General features: G+C 42.9%; 1 protein-coding gene across 5 annotated transcripts in view; it reads right to left on the bottom strand.

Annotated features, from left to right (window-relative positions):
- Nucleotides 1–17,465, bottom strand: part of RAI14 (retinoic acid induced 14) — a 148,539-nt gene that overhangs the window by 98,621 nt on the left and 32,453 nt on the right. The gene's annotated exons all lie outside the window — the stretch shown is intronic.

The raw sequence follows: 17,465 nt of genomic DNA, 5'->3' as shown, positions 1-17,465 counted from the left end.
CACTTAACAGAAAAAAACACACAAAGGCCAAAATCACAGTGTTTAAAAAGATGCATTTCATTGAGATGCTCCACATTGAAATTACTGTGGCTAAACCAGCAGCTGCAACTCAAATTCGTCTTAAGTTTGGAGGGCAAATGGTAGGCTATGACTTTTCAAACACAGAGGTTGTTAGCATACATCAAAAGGAGAAAGGAGGGGGGCTGTAAATCGGTCCCACAAAGGCAAATTTAAGTGAGCGGGGTGCTCCCAAGCGTGAAGACTCAGAGCTGGTTGTGCCAATGTAAAGAAATGACTTGGGTGACCAGTTCTATCATTTTACTTGTCTTACAGGTGTGTGGCTTGCTTTTTCAATCCTGTTGTTTCTTGTTAGTGTCTAACACAGTGCTGTCCAAGAGAAATATAATGCAAGCCACATTTTATATTTCCTGAGAGCCACATTTAAAACCGTAAAAAGTGGGACTTCCCGGGCGGTCCAGTGGTTAAGACTCTGTGCTTCCGATGCAGGGGACGCAGGTGCGATCCCTGGTCGGGGAACTAGGATCCTACATGCCGCACGGTGCAGCCAAAAAAAACCAAACAAATTTTTAAAAAATGTAAAAAGAAATAGACGAAATGAAGAATGTTTCATATAACCCAATATAACCAAAATATTATCATTTCAGCATGAAATCAACATGAAAACTATTAACAGGATATTTTACATTCTTTTTTTTACACTAAGTCTTCAAAATCCTGTACATTTACAGTACATCTCAATTCCGATGCTACTTTTTTATCAGAAATACTTGACATGTATTTAGATTTCATGAAATTTACTCTTGAACAGGTAAATTCACAAACTTAAGTTGTTCCAAACTGAAAAGTTTCCAACATCTCAACTGAGTAACCATTTTAAAATGTAAATTAAAAATAAAATTTTAAATTCCATTCCTTAGTCACCCTAGCCATGTTTCAAGTGGCTACAGGAGGGGGACAACACAGGTCTCATACAAACATCCCTGTCCCACCCTCACAGGAATCATTTCTCTTTCCAGCTTCCCATGGAATATAAAAGCTGGGCAATAAGCAAATGTCAGTCCATAGGGAGAAAAAAAGAATTCCTTCATTATCCAAAACCGCCGTGAAATTCAGCTTATGGAGTACAGAAATGGAAGAAATTTAAAAAAATTAGATTTGATAGATGAGTTTATTACTGGGAACAGAATTAGAAAGTATTTGGAAAAGGGATCTGAATATCTTGGGCATTTTTAATCTTATTTAATCTTCACAGTATCCTAGGAGGGAGGTACTTTTCTCGTATTCCCCTTTTACCGAATAGGAATCAGAGGCTGAGAGAGGCTAGAGCTAGTAAGTGAAGCGCACAGAAACTGGGCTTAACTAATGAATGAAATTAACTCTTAGGAGATAACTTTATGGATTCTGTGTACAAAACACTGCCCAGCCAGTCAAGTAATTCTGGATACTGATTCCCTTGTAGATTTTAGGAAAGACAAAGCACGCTGATGAAGTGTTTTGAAGTGTTCATCTACACAGCCCTCCATTTTTGTTCAAAGTGCCGTAAACTATCAATCCTTCACTTTCAGTGGTGAGGCAACGTTCTCTCTCACAGGACAAAAGAATCTCTGGGGGTGAGTCCTAGCAATCAGCAGTTGCAAAGCTTTCCAGGTGGTTGTCATGTACAGTGAGGGTTGACAGCTACACAGCCCGATTGGACCTCAAACTTGAGTTTGCACCAGAATTGCCTGGGGTCGGGAGCTTGGCTGGTCTCCACTCCCAGAATTTCTAGTAAGGTAGCCCCAAAATCTGCATCCCTAACAAGTTCCCCAGGAATGCTGATGCTGACGGTCCAGGCATTGCACTTAAAGAATGACTGAACTAATAAGAAAGACAAATGCACTTAAATGAGGTAAAGAAAAGAACCACCACAAATTTTCTTAAGAACCTTGTTCTTCTGTAGGGCAATTTACTAGGCTCGGGATCATAGCAGCGGAGGGCCTAGAAGACCACTGCTGGAATCTGGGATGTGCTGGATGCCACAGGTTGTAGCCTCCTACTTTCAGGGCAGAAGATACCAAAATGCAGACCGAGGCCCCAGAGCTGCTTTATCCAGAAGCTACTGAAGCTTAAACCTCAGGGACCCCTCACTTGTATGGGTCCCTCGCAAGGCCTGGCAATATGCTCCCAGAGCATGTACATTTTTTTTTTTTAATATATATTTATTTATTTGGTTGCACCAGGTCTTAGTTGTGGCAGGAGGGCTCCTTAGTTGCGGCTCGCCAGCTCCTTTGTTGCAGCATGCATGTGGGATCTAGTTCCCTGACCAGGGATCAAACCCAGGCCCCCTGCCTTGGGAGCACAGAGTCTTATCCAATGTGCCACCAGGGAAGTCCCTGTACATATATTTTTGTTTGTTTGTAAAATTTGTAAAGTAAAATCTTTGGGTATTTTTTAAAAGGAGGACTCCCATATATTTTTGTATAAACCTCAGGCTCCACAAAATTTGGATCTGTCCTTGGAGGCCTCTTACCCTGTTCATATCTTCCAGATTTATTCTAGGAATAGAAAAACATTAAAAATTTTTAAACATCACAAATATGTTTAAGAACTTGCTTTTATCTCTCAATAATAATAATATACAAAACAGCTTTCATTAATAGATTTCTGCAACGTTTTAATGGCTTTGTAGTATGTACCCAAAAATACACTTGGCCAATCTTTTTTTTTTTCTTTTTTTTACTATAATGCTTAAGTGTTTTCTAGTTTAAGAGTATCACCATGGTGAATATCCTTAAGGCTAAATATTTTTGCCCATCCTTATTTCCTAAGTATTACTCTAAGTGTTGATATGTACCATATGCATTTGCTTTTCGTTTGTTGTAATTATAATGTAATATAATTTTGTAACTTGAATCTCTCTCCACTTAATTTATTAAATGCACTTTCCCAGTTGCTACATAATTTTTTAAGCTTAGTATATTTAAGAACTCTAGAACATTCCTCTCTGTGGATGTAACATAATTTATTTGCCTACTCCTCCAAAATATGGCTTACTCTCCATTTTTTATTAATGTAAATAATACGACAAAAAAACCTCCATGTTTTAGATTCTTTTCTTCACATAGCTTCCCTTAAGTGGGCCAAAAATTATAACAGTGGCTAACCCAATAGATTATTCATAAAACAGGTTTAGGGTAGAGACATGAAATGTGTGAACAGGGCTCACAATGGGCTTGAAAGTATCAGAGCCTCGAAGATAAGTAGCATTCACCACATTATACCCGGAGCCATGAACTGAGACCTGTGTCTGTCTTGAGGGCTTACTTGACTATTCTAGAGAATTCCTCCCCAGCGAGGAGCAAGTTGTCCAGACTCTTTCTGACAAACTTTGGCTAAATGACTCAGAAACGTATAAAAAAACTGAACTATAATGATATTATGGTTTCCTTTAAATGAGGTTGGCACAGCTGCCCCATCATAACCAGGACCTAAGCACTGTTTTGTTTCTGGTATCGAGTGGCCCTGTTCGTAATCAATAGCAGTCAGGCTCTCTCATGACGAAAGAGACACAGTCAGTAAGCTGGGTCTAAATTTAGATAATTTTTGCCCCTAGGACACAAGCTAATTAGCCTACACCAGGTCCAAGTTCATGACTGGTCTTGTTGATGTGGTTCTCTAACCACTTCAGCTAATGAGCTACAGACACCAAATAATTTCACAGCCTGGATACAAAACCCAGGTAGGTTGTACATTACAAGCCAGGCCCTCTGATGACGCTTGTTAATGTCACATAACACAACCAGAGGTGGCCAAGAGGACATTCAGACCACTCTAAAGGAAACCCACCCAGAAAACCCCTCGGCCCTTTTGTTTCCATCCATGACATGGGGAGAGTAGTAAATATTGAGCAAAGAAGGGCCGGAGGAATGAGGGGGGTGACACTGAACTGTCAGTGTTTCCCTGCTGCTCTCAGTCATTCATTCATTCATCACACTCCCTGGAGCAGGAAGCTGGGCTGGATGCTGCAGACAGAGCAAGGAAAACGATCTCATCCTGCCTACCTTGACCCAGCTGCCTCCTGTCACCCAAATGCATCAGTTCACTGCGGGGGAAGGGTAGAGGTGGCTTTCCAAATGCACTGGAAAAGGCAGGGGTCTACAGTACCAGAGTCCCTTGACTGCAAGACTTACTTGCCGAACACTCACCAGAACTTACCAAACAACCCATCTTCCAGCTACTCACGGGGCACGGCTGATGCCCTAAGACCTGTTCCAGTGCCACATCCACCACTCAGGGGACAACTGTGTCCCAAACAGTCACAAACACAGCCAGGCCAGTCTAAGTGCTGCCCTTCGTTATTTTAAAAACAGAAAACTGTGCAAACATTCCTTAAGCCTCAGGTCCCAATGCGCATTTTAGGTCCTCCTTTCCACTGCCCGATCCTTCCAGAAAACAGGTCTAGCTGCTTTGCTTTCCATATTCTCCACCCCCCTCTTATCTCTGGCACCAAAGGCTTTCAGACCCGATCAGTGTGAATCTGGCTAGTGGGCTTCACCGAAACATGTTCTGGTCACAGTTTATCCATAATTATCATCAGTCAGTTGCCACTGGACAATGGAAAGAAGAATTTGAAATCCAATTCCAGGCCTTTACTTGGCTGGCTGGAATCATATTTTGCATCTCTGACAGCAAACACCCGTGCACAGCAGCCATCACAGACTGGGGGAGGCGTGGCTTCAGAGGCCAGAGTCCCCAGGCACAAGTCCAGGTTCCTGCTTTGCCTCTGTGATTTGGATAAGTGTTATGTTGAATTGTGTCCTCCCATAATTCATACGTTCAAGTCCTAACCCCCAGTACCTTATTTAGAAATAGGGTTGTGGCAGATGTAATTAGCTAAGATGAAGTCATTCCGAAGAAAGGTGGGCCCGTAATCCAATAATACTGCTGTCCTTACAAAAAGGGGAAATTTGAACAGAGACCCACACACAGAGAACAAGTGTGAAGATGAAGGCAGAAATCTGCGAGATGCATGTATAAACCAAGAAAACGCCAAAGACTGCCAGCAAACCACCAGAAGCAAGGAGGTGGGGCAGGGAACAGATTCTCCCTCCCAGCCCTCCAACTTGCTGACACGTTGATCTCGGACTCCCATACTCCAGAATATGAAAGGATAAATTTCTGTTGTTTAAACCACTCCACTTAAGACCACTTTGTTAGCAAACTAACACAGCAAGTTACTATGTCACAGTTTTCTCATCTGTAAGATGGGATAAGAAGGGTACTCCTCTAACAGAGAGAATAAACAGATTACAAGTTGGTATTTAGAATAATGCCTGGCAGAGAAGTGCATTTGAATGTTAATATTCTCCAAAAGTTCTTTTTTAATCAAGAAGATTCTCACTCTTTTTTTTAACCTCTTGAGGTTTCCTAATGTCTCTTCCCACCAAGTTGCGCAGTAAAAGGCGAGTGTGATAACAGCCCTCGCCAGATTTCTCAGGAGATGAGGCGCTCTGTCGCTTGGCTGGCGTGCCCAGGGCAGGGCGTGGCCTTTGTGGAGCGACAGGAGTCTCGATTTCCTCCCTGCTCTTCATCCCACACCCACTCAAGGCACCTCATTCTTTCCCTCCCCACGGCGGCCACCACCTGAGCCTGGGCCCTAGTCCTGGCCCTTTCCTCCAGTTAGTTTCTCAAAACCCCCGAGTCGTCCTAGCGCCCCAAGCGCAATCATCTTCAAACCTCATTCTTCCGTTTTACCCACATCACCCACCCCCAGCTTCCAATGCTGTGCAGAAGTCCACCCCTCCCACCTAACTTGATTACTCTGTGCATCTCCCTCTTCCGTTGGTCTCTCCTCACCCCCGCCTGACTCTGGACGTTCCCTCGCCAGTACTGGTTTCCTCTGTTAATCCTAACCTACGAGTCAAGAAGGCCCAGCCTCAAATTCACCTTTTCAATGAAGCCCTCCCTAAACTGCTGTAGTATTTACCGCCTGGACGCCTGATTCTGTTTTGAATGACACAAGCCTTGTGCTGCCGTACCTGTTTCATGCATGTCAAGCACAGTATCTCAACTAGACAGTAAACTTAGAGTCCATTCATTCATCACACACTACTAAAGACCTACTACTGCGAGGCACCGGGCAAGGCATCGGGGTAATGGGTATCATTAGTTACCATTTATCAAGAATGTACTGTGTGCCAGATTTTATCCTAATCCTCACGATGATGCTGGAAGGTGCTGGCATCACCCTGGTTTACAGATGAGAAAGCCAAAGATGAGAGATTATGTAACTTGTCCAGGATTGCATAGATAGTAATAGATAAAACTGGGACAAGACAGAGAAACAGGGCTGAGAAATAGTATAATGGGTCAGCTGTAACCAGACCCCAAAGAATGTGGATTAAGGCATTGCCCATTTGGAAGGATGTCAATAATTATCACACACAGGCATACGTCAGAGATATTATGGGTTCAGTTCCAGACCTGCAAATAAAGAAAATATTGCAATAAAGCGAAGTCAAGAACTTTTTGCTTTCCCAGTACGTATAAAAGTCATGTTTACACTATACTGTAGTCTATTAAGTATATGATAGCATTATGTCTAAAAAAACAATGTATATAACAATGAAAAATTATAAAACAAAAAAACAATTACAATAGTATTGTAAAAGATCACTGCTCACAGATCATGACAACAAATATAACAATAATGAAAAAGTTTGAAATATTCTGAGAACTGCCAAAATGTGACACAGAGACACAAAGTGAGCAAATGCTGTTGGAAAAATGGTGCCAATAGACTTGCTCGACGCAGGGTTACCACAAACCTTTAATTTTTAAAAAATGCAATATCTGCAAAGCACAATAAAATGAGGTATGCTTGTATATGATATATATATTATATGACAATGCCATATATACATATATGTATATGTGTGTGTATATATATATGAAATAACCATTGACATCCTTCCAAATGGGCAATGCCTTAATTCAGTCTTTGGAGTCTGGTTATCCGTATACGAAGACAGAGCTGTACATTACATTCATTAATGACTTAGATTAAACAGGCATGCCCCTACTAAATTTGTGGATGACTCAATGTGATTATGATGAGTCAGAATTTAATGCAAAAGTCAGAGCAACAGATTTATTGAACAAATTTAACTAAGAAAATAAAATTTAACTGGGATAAACATAGTGTCCTGTATTTGGGTTCAAATATCCAACAGTGCAAGCACACAAAGAGAATGACAGGGCTTTGCAAGCAACAGTGGTAGAAAAGAATCAACAGTAAACTGAGTATGGGGGCTTCCCTGGTGGCGCAGTGGTTAAGAATCCGCCTGCCAATTCAGGGGATATGGGTTCAAGCCCTGGTCCGGGAAGATCCCACATGCCACAGAGCAACTAAGCCCATGAGCCACAACTACCGAGCCTGCGCTCTAGAGCCCGCGAGGCACAACTACTGAGCCCACGTGCTACAACTACTGAAGCCCGCGCGCCTAGAGCCTGTGCTCCGCAACACGAGAAGCCACCGCAATGAGAAGCCCGCGCACCACAACGAAGAGTAGCCCCCGCTCGCCGCAACTAGAGAAAGCCCACGTGCAGCAATGAAGACCCAGTGCAGCCAAAAATAAATAAACAAACAAAAAACAAAAAAAACAAAAAACAAAACAGTACACTGAGTATGAGTGGAGAGGAATGTGGGTTAAAAAAAAATTAATATTATGTCAGGTTATAGTAATAAAGCTACGTCTGGGAAATGGAAATGCCACTATTTCAAGTTCTTTTGCAACAAATCTAATGTTTTGCTCAGAATTCTAAGTCCCAATTTGAAAGTAAGTCAAACTGGTATAAATGTTCAAATGAAATAGATATAATTAAGAATCCTCATATTTCACAGTTTCACAGACTGCATGCTGACCGAATGAATGTATGCACTTCAGCATAACCTAAAACTAAGTTTATAATGTATAATTGTAGGCTGACATCACTCCCAAACTTTTCTGTGAAGGTGTGGGATCAGGTCGCCACAGTTCCCATCTATGTAAGCAATCCCAAAATGATGACCGTAAATGGTATACTTAACACAGGCCCTGATAATCCCACTTCTTATCAAAGCCAACATATTACTGGCCTAAAAGGAAAAGCTTGATTGATAACCTAATATCACCAGCTGGCAACACTCAGGAGCAGTTTCCACTTCAAACATGGAAAAGGCATTTAACTTCATGTGAACAGCATATCCACCAACAGAACAATGGGAAATCGGGCAAATGGCAACCAGTGTTCACTTCTGGGGTAAAAGTAAGCAAAACATAGAACATCTGGCACACCTTTATCACCTAACTCTTTCAGCTGAGACTCACAATGGAAATTGCCTGTGGCCACGTGTATTTGTTTCCCAGGGCTGCCACCCTAAAGTACCACTAACTGGCTTAAAACAACAGAAATGTATTGTCTCACAGTTCAGGCAGCTAGACGCTCAAGATCAATGTGTTAGCAGGGTTGGTTCCTTCTGAGGGCTGTGAGGGTGAATCTGCCCCACACCTCTCTCCTCTCTTCTGGTGGTTTGAAGACAATCTTTGGTGTTTCCTTGGCTTATAGGTGCGTCACCCGGGTCTCCACCTTCATCTTCGCGTGGTGTTCTTCTCCCTGTGTCTCTTCACGTAGTCTTTCCTCTGCGTAGGTCTGTGTCCAAGTTTCCACTTTTCGTAAGGACACCAGTCATATTGGATTAGGGCTCACCCTAATGACCTCATTCTAACTTGATTACCTCTATAAAGACTCAACTTCCAAATAAGGTCACATGCTGAGGTAGTAGGGGCTAGGACTTCAATATATCTTTTGGGGAATGGGTAGCAGTTCAACCCATAACACTGAGTTAATCTTCTCCAGGACCCATTCCTCCTGCCCCTTGAGGTTTAGCTGGTTTCGTGGCTGCCAGCTAGAGAAAGTGTCTTCCCGCTTCCCTTACAGCTAGGTAGGGGCATGTGACTAAGCTCCAGTCAGTTCCACGCCAAGGGAACAATGATTTGTGCACCTTCAGGGTTACATGCTTTAAAAAAGGAAGATGCTTGGGGTTCATTCTCCCTCTTTCTGATTCTGTAAGACTTGAAAGCAGAATTACAATGCAAGACCTAAAAGTCACTTAAAAGGTTCTAGTAGCCACATTAAATAAGAAGGAACGGGTGGAGTGAATTTTAAATTTATTTAGTCCATCATGTCCAGAATATTAGCACTTCAATGTGTAACTATAAAAATTATTAATAAGGTATTTTACATTCTTTATTTGGTACTAAGTGTTTGAAACGGGTGTGTACTTCACACTTAGGGAACATCTCCGTTTGGACTAGCCACATTGCAAATGCTCAAGAGCCACGTGTGCCAACTGGCTACTGCAATGCAGTGCAGCTCTGGAGGGCAGCAGGAGGACATCGTAAAAGAACCTGGGGCCCTGGATGAGCCCAAGGAGCAGACCTGTCCTGCTGGCTCTGGAGTGCTTGAAACCTTTACTTAAGGAAACAGTTCTATCTTATTCGATTTCAGGGTATTTTGTTACCACAGCTCACCCCATGTCATAATAAATACGTTCTCTGGGGTCTCACTGAAGGACCCTGCAGCTTCTCAGTTATGAAACAACCCTTCAAAGAATGGACACCGACTCCCATGGGGGGAAAAAAACCCTCCAAAACTGTAGCCCAAGTTTGAAAAATTACCAAGGAAACATTCTCAGCTTTGAGAAATACACTCCCTCCCAGGAGAACATGTGGTTCCTCAGACTTTTTGTTCTTTTCCCACATTATAAATCTCTACACCTCCTGGTCAGTCAGCCCACTGGACAGCCCAGGAGGAAGGAGGGAGGGAGAGACCGTACCATTCAGCCTCCTGAGAAAACCAAAAATGAAATCCTTCAGGCAGTGCTTTTTCAAAAAGTGAAAAAATTTTCACGTGATAACACCTAATAATTGGATAACCAAGTCAATCAGAACACACTGACTTTCCTTGTTTAAAAGGAGGTGGGGACTCAAAAGGAAAGTCAAGGCTCGTCACTAATGTCATCTTTTTTTTTTTTTTTTAACATTTTATTTATTTATTTATTTTTGGCTGTGTCGGGTCTTCGTTTCTGTGCGAGGGCTTTCTCTAGTTGCGGCAAGTGGGGGCCACTCTTCATCGCGGTGCGCGGGCCTCTCACTATCGCGGCCTCTCTTGTCGCGGAGCACAGGCTCCAGACGCGCAGGCTCAGTAACTGTGGCTCACGGGCCTAGTTGCTCCGCGGCATGTGGGATCTTCCCAGACCAGGGCTCGAACCCGTGTCCCCTGCATTGGCAGGCAGATTCTCAACCACTGCGCCACCAGGGAAGCCCTCATCTTTTTTTTTTTAATATTTATTTTTATTTTTTTATTTATGTTTTTGGCTGCATCGGGTCTTAGTTGCGGCACGTGGGATCTTAGTTCCCTGACCAGGGATGGAACCCGAGTCCCTCGCATTGGAAGGCGGATTCTTAACCACTGGGCCACTGGGGAAGTCCCACTAATGTCATCTTTATAGATACTGGGCCTTCGACTCATGCTAACACCTGCTGCCACAGAAATGAAAATAACCACCTCTTACAGCAAAGATCTGTGGATAGAAACACAACTGAAAATCTCCACGGAATGAATTCAGAAGCAATTCCTATTTCACTCCAGAGGAAAAGTTACATACAAGAATTTATCAAGCAAAAAACATCGAGGTCAGCAATAGTTCGGAATGATTACATAATTAATTCAGAATAAAGAGATAATAGGTAGTAACCTAGATGAGTCACTGCTTATGTAGACGATCAGATTTCCCCAAGTTTAGAGGCCAGCTTCTGAGTTTCATATTGGTCTCCAGCTGCAGCTGGAATGGTATCAGGTTTAACCAAGAATTCCTGCAATTATGGTCCGGGGTAACTATTTGGGTTGGCCAAAAAGTTTCTTTGGGTTTTTTCCATAACATCTTATGGAAAAGCCTAAATGAACTTTTTGGCCAACACAATAGAATGAGGCTGTGGTCCAGTTAGCCAGCAACAGGGCTCCATTTAGAATTAGAATTAGTTTTCCTAACTGCAGCAGAAGAGCAGAAGGTAGCAGCATCTGTCCTCTCTTGCTTTAAAAGTTCAGTCTGAAGTGCATTTGCCTCTCAGGAAGCAACCCAAGATTTTCCCAGATCCTCCCCTGCCCAGGGTAATGACACTAATGTTGGGGAGCTTTGCCACTGTGGAGAGCACTGACAATAATAAGGTCATTCCATGGGTCTCTATTGCTTAGGGCAATAGAGCAGAATTCACCTCCTGCAGTTTTCAGCTTTGGAACTTAGGAAAGGGAATGCCCTGTGCCAACAGGTGTGTGTAGCTGTTGCCAGTACAAGCTCTGGCATCATGATAAACCGGGGTTCAGATCTCTCTGCCATTTATCGAATGTGCGACTTTGTCCAAGTTACTTAACTTCCCTCAACCTTAATTTCTCCCTCTGTAAATTGCTATTATAGTAATGGTCTTTACTGGATACAATTTTGTAAGCATTACACGTAAAGGGTTTGCTACAGTGCCTGGCACACAGTAAGCATTCAATCAATGAGAACTCTTCTCCTAATTTCTGTTGCAGTAGGTCAGCGATCAATACGTGTTTACTCTTGTGATTAATATTATGTGTTTACCCTTGTGATTAATATTATGTATTAGGCACTGACACCCACTAAAAAAAATGTGATACTCTAGCCTCACTCTATTAGACACTGAAAATAGTCCAAAAGATGAAGAAACTGTGGAGTTAACATTTATGAGCGCACATGCTCAGTGGGGGAGTGCCAGGGCTCCCGAGAAACTGCTCTAGATAGAAAAGGATGGAGGTATGTTTTGGGTTGAATTGTGGGCCCCATCCTGACACACACCCTGCAAAATTGATAAGTTGGAGCCTTAAGTACCTCAGAATATGGCCTGATCTGGAGATGGGGTCTTTATAATCAAATCAAAATGACGTCATCAGGGTGGGCCCTAATCCAATATGACTGGTGTCCTTATAAAAAAAAAAGGAGAAATTTGAAGAGAGAGACACACACACAGAGAGATCACCATGTGAAGATGAAGGCAGAGATCAGGGTGACGCATCTCCAAGCCAATGACTGCCAGCAAACCACCAGACAGAGCTGGGAGAGGCATAGATCCCATTCACCTTCACAGCCCTCACGAGGAAGCAGCCCTGCCAACACCTTGATCTCAAACTTCTAGTTCCCAGAACTGTGAGACAATACACTAAGGCTGTTTAAACCACTCAATTTGTGTTTACGGCAGCCCTAGGAAACTTATACAAGGTGAAATCAGGCAGCAAGCAGATTCCCCACTTAAGACGGGCTGACAAGACCTGGAGAAACTACGTAGCATGACATGAACCTGACCAAATTCTCTGCAGAAGTTTACAAGAGTCTCAAGACCTCCATCCCAAAAGGTCACCTCTGATGTATTTTTAAATTACGTCGACGGAAACAAAGAGGCTTCGCTTTACAATAGATCTGGCCAAGGCTCCTCCGTCAAGCGGCTCGGATTTTAAATACTCTCATTTTTTTGCATGTATGGTGGGGGAGGGAGTCTTGGGCATCTGTAAAAACTTATTATAAATGACGAAAAACTCCTTGAAAAAATACCTTGGCAGAGACGTCGATTATTGACCTTCATGAGAGCTATTCTCTCAACAGGCAACAAATTCAAACTCCTGTCTGAGCAGGATGTATCTGGTTCCTCAAGATTCACGGGGTATGTGCATTCTTTGGCTGAAAGCTGCAATCGTTAGTAGCTGCTGCAGAAAGAAATACCATCAATTTAATCTCTCATGGAGCCAGCCATTTTCAACTGGCTGCCTTTTTTTGTTGTTTGTTTCCCTAAATGGAACGTCCACTGCTTCCCTATTATAATGGAAAACAGAATTGGGAACAAATCTTTCATAAAATTAAACACACACCCACAAAGTAAACTCTGAAGGCCTCGATCATGTTTGAGAGGCAGTTCTCAAGATTTGTTACAAAGATCTTTCAACCCTTTTTCCCATCCCTCAGCCTCCACCCATTTCACTCAAGGCACTAAAAATTGGCATTTACAAAGAAATTCCAGAAGCCTGAGCATTTTATTAGCAAAGGGAAATCCCAACCTTCTTGGCCTCATTTCTCATGATGACAGCTCATTTTTCCATGTGGAACCACGTACTAGTTGCGGCAAATATTTAAAGAGGTAAAGAAGCTACTTTCAAACTAGTCATAAAAGAAATAAATAATGATGATTTAGTACTCTGTGCTTACTTTATAAGTGTAAAAAGTCAAGTACATCCATTTTTAAAACTAGAATGAAAAATTTATAGCGTTCTTACTAAAAGACTCAGAGCCATGCCATGGGCACTTTCCTGGGCTCTTGAAGCTTCACTGTTCTGCATATCAAGGGCAATTTTTGGAAACTGAGTCTACCCACTGTGCTTCACGGCTGGCTCCCCTGCATTACCCTTTCCTCTCCTCCTCTCCTAACCATCGTTGCAAATCCTATGCATCCCCAAGGCCTGGAAGAAGCTTCACCTCCATAAAGCTCCCCCCAATTTTCCCATTTCCAGTGATTTACCCCTCTCTGAAAATTTACAGCATTTATCATCCAGGTCTCACAATTCAACAAGTGGTTATATCATCCTGGAGATCCTTTTAATATCTATATTATACATGATCTGTATTTTGCCTTAGTTATTTCCTGTGTGTAGTTTTTCTCCTCCCACCTCGGCTTATGAGCTTCTTCAAGACAAGAACCATCCCTCACATTTCTCCTGTATCCCTTCCAGTATCTAACCCAAGTTCAAGGATGCCCAAAATCAAATTAGAAATGGGAACTGGAAAATGTCATCCACATTAGGATTTCTTTGGCCTCTGTGGATTAACTGCAGGCTCACAATTATGTTTAGGGATTAAAGCAAGGAGACAAGGACAGTATCTAACCACAGCCCAGGGAATCGGGCTCATTCCCCTAGGTCACACACAAAAACCCACCCTTGACTTAGCAGCTGTCTGAATCAAGTGTTCCAGAAAAGGACACTCGGAGGAAATCTCTACCTGCCTGATGGTCTTGGTGCAGCACAATGACCTTCAGGCCATCCACGGGGGGCTCCTTTGGGCCACACTTGTCCTTTCTCACTCCTGGGATTTGCTCTCAATGGCCACAAGCTCATCTGGCTGCAGACCTCCCAGACACAGGCTGGCTGAAACATGATCACGCCCGCGGGTCACCTGCCTTCTCTTTATGAGAGCCCGAACATGATCTGCTGTCCCTCTTCTTCCTACTCCCCCCAGAAACACAAAGGGCCCTTTCTTTCCCATTCTCCTTTCAGCCTCACACAAAGACAAGCAGGAAAATTTGATGGCTGAGGGTTTAGGGTCGTTCTTTGAGAGAGACCACTCACTTCAGGTAAAGAAGATTATAGTTTGGCTCATTGAACTGAATATAAACCGTTTAAAACTTGTTTTTCTTGTAATAAGTGGTACATGTGGGTGCATACACATATACCAAAAAATGCAAACCCCACGGCACCCAGTGAAAAGCAAAGCTCCCTCCCGCACCCACTCTTAGCTCTGTACCCCTCCTCAGAGGCAGCAAGTGTTAGCAGATTATTCTGTCCTCCAGACCACATACACTTTTCAGCCTACTTTTTTCATCGTGGATTTCTTTTTTTAAAATCATAATTATACTATTGACTCATTGTTTACTTTTAATTAGCAATTAAATGAGCAATTTTTAAATAATTTTCAATTTTAAAAATACTCAAAGTCAGTAAAATATTTCACACATGAAATAAAGTTGGCACCAACAAAAATATTACTTTGCAGTTTGCCCTATTTGACTATTTTAAATTTTAGACACAAATAAGAATTCCCAATGGTCACGTGGAATAACAGAATTGAGAGAACTCTAGTTGCTTCTTTCGTGTTACAATCACTCTGGTATCGTTTTCATCTCAAATCTACTGCTTAAATGGAGAAATACGTGTTGTAAGAGAGAGAGGAGGCCCTCACTGCCCAGGCTTGAGCTCTGAAGACCCCTCCCGATACCCAAGCAGGAGGCAGGAACCCTCCCAAGGAAAGCTTGTAGTGAGTCTGAACCTGTCTGCCAACCACAGCGCTGAAGTCCTCTGAACTATAGCATGGGTTTCTGATTAAGAGCAAGAAAGATTTACCAAGCATCTCCTGAGTGCCAGGCCTAAGATGTGTGCCTTACAGGCACCAGCATATTAACCTTCACAACAACTTCGTGAGGCTAATACTATTTTCTCTGCTTTTCAGGTGAGAAACCTGGGGGTTCAGGGAAGGGAAGAGTACTTGCCCAAGGCCACAGACCTAGGTCCAAGGTCGCTTTTCCAAGCTACTGCCTGGACTGTTCTGTTTCATAAAATCAAACCTCCATCCAAATTTCCTCTTTCAGGAAACCTGGGCTCTGGAATCAGGCTACTTTGGCACAAAAACTGGCTATACAACTTTGAGCTAGAAGAACCCAGGCCCAGGCAAGGGACTGGAGCTCCCTGGGTCTCAGTTTCTTCATCTGGAAAATCAGCCTGACAATAATACCTACCACATCAGGTCTGTGGCAAGATTAAATGAAGTTCACGTAATGAGCCTGGCATAGTGCCTGACATATAGTAAATACTTCATAATGGTTAGCTCTTCAAGCTGGGGTTTGAAACGGTTTTCTTTCTTGCTTTTATTCCCTCCATCTCACAGTACAGTGATGGCACTCGGGGAAGCAATTTGGGATGAAATTGGGGAGCCATCTGATACTGTCTGGCCCCATAATACCAATTTCTTTTGCTCTCCTCCCCCAAGCGTGCTCCTCTAACGTTTTTTCCCTTTGTACTAACTGCCAAAACCACGGCCTTTCTGCGGCCAAATCTCAGACGCTTTTAATAGTGTTATTCCTGTGACTTTTTTCCCTAAATCATGGAAATATTTCAGTTTTTATTTTAAAAACTAGATTCCAGCAACACCCTCCCTAAGGCCACCAGTTTTTAATTTTTAAACCAAAAGTGTACGCTCCCATCATTTCCCCCTGCCCCTGTTCATATATCATGGAATTCGAGACTGATTAAATTTTGCTAAAACAATCTCAACTTGTGCAAATGGAAGCTGCCCAAATTCCCTTGGAATGGAAAAGGTATTTGTTAACCTGGTCACACAATTTACAAACCCGTATCTGCTCGACTGGGCAACATTTTCCATTTAATTGCCTTTCCCTTCTTAACTGAAAGTCCAATGAGGTCTACAGGTTGTAGCATCATTGGGCCAGCAAATGAGGAGGTTGAAGGGGGTTTCTCTGGGGAGTGGCAGGTGCAAGGGGTGAAGGAAGTCAGATGACCAAGGCTCTCACTCCGGCCAAAGGCTAGGTGGACGACTTCGGCCAAGTCTCTTCACATTCTCTGAGTTGTAGTTAACTTACCTGAAGAATGAGAAGGTGAGGCCCGCTTTTTCCTAAAAACCCTTTCTAGCTCTAACTTCCTTTCAGCACGACAAGATTCTGCAATCATCCCACAAGCATCTCATCTGGTCTGGGCCTTATCAGGGCAGTAAGTTACATGTCATGATGCAGCCTCAGGAGATAAGCTTCAGCCAAAAGGAGGTGTGTGTGGATGTGCATGTATGTATGTATGTGTGTGTTTGTGTGTGTGTGTGTGTGTGTGATGTTAGCCATAAAAGACACGGCCTCCACTTATTGCAAAAATGCGGCTGTACCAAGCTGTCATATAATTCATGGCACAGAAATAAAATCCAGGTTCACCTTTAATTACCTAATGTAAAATGACAGCCAAGCAAACCCATTAGGAGGGTGACCCATCTGAGCTTCCATCTCACACCCTTCCATGAATTGCTCCCATTCAACCATTCTGCTCCAAGCATCTGGAGTGCAGCTAGTACAAGACTGGAACCTCGGCAGGGTTTACGAGGTGACCTTTTGTTACAATAGCATCACGTATAATCCCGCTGCTATGTTGTCTTTCTCCATTTTCTCCTCTGGGAGACTTTGCCTCGTAATTCTGACATCATAACTGGTTCCTCCAATCCAGTCTTTTATGATGAATAACAAATGAGGAAGAACCCCAGGAATGCTGGGGGAATAAAGGTGCAGGCAGCAATAGATACTGCTGTTTCACCACAAGAGCCTTAACAGAATTTAAAAGTTTTCTAAACACCAAGACGAACCTTGCTAACACGTAATTCCTAACCACTTTCTTGAGACTAGCTTCCTCTAAAAATGACATTCTGAATCAGATCTGGGGGGACTTTAACGACGCTGAGGCATTTGACTGATTCTTTTTGTTAAGATGTTTAATTTCAGCCGGTATGAGGACTGGTAGGTTGTTTTAAGGACTTTAGCTTTTATTCCAAGTGAGATGCAGAGCCGGTGGGTGGAGGGGGGAGGGTTTGAGCA

This window comes from Eschrichtius robustus, chromosome 2 (assembly GCF_028021215.1).
Source record: "Eschrichtius robustus isolate mEscRob2 chromosome 2, mEscRob2.pri, whole genome shotgun sequence".
Classification (NCBI taxonomy): Eukaryota; Metazoa; Chordata; class Mammalia; order Artiodactyla; family Eschrichtiidae; genus Eschrichtius; species Eschrichtius robustus.
The sequence above is the reverse complement of the archived record's forward strand: the minus strand, read 5'-3'. Positions and strand labels throughout refer to the sequence as shown.